General features: G+C 35.1%; 1 non-coding gene across 1 annotated transcript; it reads left to right on the top strand.

The window, feature by feature from the left end:
• Positions 1-709: 709 nt before the first annotated feature.
• Smp_tRNA_00595_Pseudo_TTG.1.1 lies at positions 710-775 on the top strand. Its single transcript has one exon. It is a non-coding gene (tRNA).
• Positions 776-3800: the final 3025 nt, after the last annotated feature.

Genomic DNA, 3800 nt, shown 5'->3' on the forward strand with positions numbered 1-3800 from the left:
GAACAGCTAATCACAGTGTTGTTGAGTTTAAATTCAACTGAAATGGAGGTTTTAGTAGTGTTGTTATTGCAGTGAGACAAGTGAGAACTTCTTTTCAATGAGACATTCACATTCTCTTTATCGATTCCAATAAAGTACATTATCTGCGTGTATATATATTCTCTTAGTAACTCCACTTATTTTCTTGCAATACGCGATAATCCAAAGTGTGTGAAAATCAGTATATGAATAGTTGTATTTCGTTCGATCAAATTACGACATGTTTAGGATGACGTTTTTAGAAAACATGGTATTTCGTGGGCAATAAATGTCCACCTACATCAGTCTTCGACGTTTTCATTTGGCTTTTTGGACAATTTTTAACTTTGGAATAAATCCCCACTTTTTCATTGTTATTGTCCCCTACTTCGTATCATTATCAATCTAAACAACAGTGAAGCTATTTATGGGTGAATTTTAATTCACATTAGTTTGTATGTGAATATGATTGATTCAGCAAGATTCAGTTGATGTATTGTAGTGCATTGTGTTCGTGCATCAATGTTGAGAAAGACAATATGTGATGTATGGGTTGCTACATATAGTATGAATCAACTTAGATTCTGAGGAAAGAACGTGATTATTATACGATCGATGTAAACTCTACATCTGCTAATGAATGCAGTTGTTCGTAAATGAGCCATCGCACAAGCAAGTGGCTATCAGGACTCAGTGGCCGAGTGGATAAGACAATGGCGTTTGAAGCAAGGGTACTGGGTTCGAGTCCCAGAGTGAACATCAACTCTGAGATGCAAGTACATCCAGCTGAAGAGTCCCAAATAGGATGAAGTGACTCGCGTCCTAGATTCCACTGCTAGCCACTATCCATCTCTGCTTACCATGCTTGTGAAATAAGGCTATATTGAGGTAACACGCACAGTATGCACATATGCCAATTAGGGACTGACCAGTTGCAGTCCTAACAAATCGATGGGAAGATTCAAACAAACAATACTGAATGAATGAAAATGTACGTAATTAATAAATGAACTGAAGATTGAGCTTAGACCCTTTGGTCGTATAATTTGTTTGAATTACACCAGTGGTAATTTCATTGGATGGTACTCAACTGTTAACTGGGTATACGGTTTGTATTGTACATTTGCGGAATAAATGTTGTAAGTTTTGTGAGAATCGAACTTTTAAGATGTCTGTTGTGATGTTGAGGCGTTGGAAGTCACATTTTGTTATTCATAGACAGGAATATAATGAAGACGTGAGACTTGTGCAACAAATATTCAAACATTTGACGTAACTATTTCGAAAGTCACCATCCGTCCATCCATCTGCACTGTCGTCATTCAGGTCACAATGATATCAATGTTGAACGATAGTTCCACATGTATCGGTATGGACTAGTCAACACAACAATAGATCATCCTGTGTTTGAGAGAGAAGATACTTTGTTGTGACATGCAAGCGGAATGCATTGGTAATCACTTACATACCACACTGAAATATTTCAGGTATCCGAGTCATCAGAATATTATTTTCAATAGAAATCAACTGAATGAATGAATAAACGAATATGTGAATGAATGTATCTGTACACATATCTCAGTTGTAAATTGATTAATATAGGATGTAGGAGATTATGAAACAAGAAAATAAGACAGAATTGTACAAGATTAGTCACTCAATATACACTTTACATGTATGCGGTAACTGAACAATTTGACAGTGTTCATATGAACTACAGATCATAATGAGATTTCTACCCATAAAGAAGTCCATTCATCTTGAATGCATGTTAAATTAATTGTAAAACACACATGTTTTCGTCACATACACGTTCAATTCGGATGTTGGTTGTCAATATTGAATTTTTCGAGAATCATGAAAACCTGGAACGATTGTTTGACTATGGTCTTCTAGTAGGGCAATTCTCAGATGTATACACAAAAGATGTATCGATAAAGATCGTACCAAGCCCTTCCAGTGTTACACGAGAACATTTGACTTATCGACAAGTGAGCATGAACTTATTAGTGCACAAGTGTAGCTTCAATCTATCACCACTAGCTATTAACGTCCGATCAGTTTGATCATTCATATCAACTCCACGATCATTTGAATAACCACATGCACTCGTTCGAGACTAGTTGACAATTAACACTACGAATCTACATGTTAATGAATCCAGAATATTGCAAATTGACAATAATTACAACATTATTAATGATTTTGAAACAGATTTCGGTAGTAAATGTGTGACAGACTACTGTCATCATTGCAATCAAGGTGTTGAACAGTGCAATCATAAAATGTGTTAGTGGTGTTTCTAGTCAGTGACTTCATAATGTGAGATTAGCATCCATCTACTGGATTATATTAACTGCATTTAAATTAGAGTGCTAGATCATACATGTGAAACACAAGCCAAGTGAACAGAAAGCCAAACTCTGAAACTCTTTGAGTTTACAAAAAGGAAACGTGGGACGTCAATCAAACATACTACACAAAGAAATCATTATATTCATTATACACTGCCAAATAATTGGCAGTCACAAAAATATTCCAATGGTTGTCTAACTTAAATCGATCAATCATAACACCAGAAACACTAAACCCTATTCAAAATCTCTACCTTAATACAAAATATCAATTTGCAAATATATAATTCATTCAAAAATCCATACTACCATTCATATAACAAAGAAAATTGCATGCCAAAACATTGCAGCAATTTGAATTAAATTCGACTGTACGACCAATATGGATACCGACAGCATTCATTCAGTATACTACTTATATGCGTGTTCAGCGACAACTGATTTCATTCAATATCGAAGATATATGAACATGGTATTTTTATTCTATTTATCGAATCCAGTGAAACACATTCAGTTGGCACGTGTTTGCAAAAACTCAAAATATTGTCATTGTTACATATGATATTGTAAATTGTGTACAAAATAGTGGATGAATGGTTGTACATCAGTGGATTGATGACATATTGAGTGCTCATGATTTCAATGAGACATCAAATCTTGAGTATTTACACAACACTGTATTGATTTCTCTTCCTAGAATCGGACTTGTGATCTGTGTGCCTCCGTGATTCATCAGTGGAAATCACACTCGAACGCATACGTATTCACAGGTGGCTGCTCACTATCTAGACAAATGCGCATCGACTTAGCAGAATACAAAATTAGATTCAATCTATCCTCGATAACTGTTGACGTCCAATCAGTTTGTCAATTAAGGATGTAAATATAATGGATTCAAATAAGTTAGACAACTGAACATGAGTTAACCAACAGAATTGGATTCACACATTCGACAATTACATACTCAGTCATGTAACTTATTCCGAAATCGGTTCAACATTATGCGCATTTAGCACATATGCATTAATCGTCATGGTTGAATAAGCACTGATAGAAAGGACATTCCACTCGCCAACACAGAATTATTATCTCACATACTACACTGCCAGTCAACTGACAGCTTCAAAAATATTACAATAGTTCTCTAACTAAAGTCACTTAACCCAACAAATATTTCGTCATATACTCCATTCAAAATGATTACCTTCACAAATTCAATCACTTTGCACATTTACTGTATCTGTATTAAACTACCTCAATATGAGAGTCGACTTCTGAATTACATCCAATTGAATCACAACATTTGGAATCCAATAATAGGATACGATCAAAATCGACATTCAACAAATTCACTATGCGTAGTACTTACAAATATTCCCAGCCATAACCAGCTTCATACGAAAAGGGAGAATAAGTGAAGAAATTCTC

The sequence above is a fragment of the Schistosoma mansoni genome, chromosome 3 (assembly GCF_000237925.1).
Source record: "Schistosoma mansoni strain Puerto Rico chromosome 3, complete genome".
In the NCBI taxonomy this organism is placed as follows: Eukaryota; Metazoa; Platyhelminthes; class Trematoda; order Strigeidida; family Schistosomatidae; genus Schistosoma; species Schistosoma mansoni.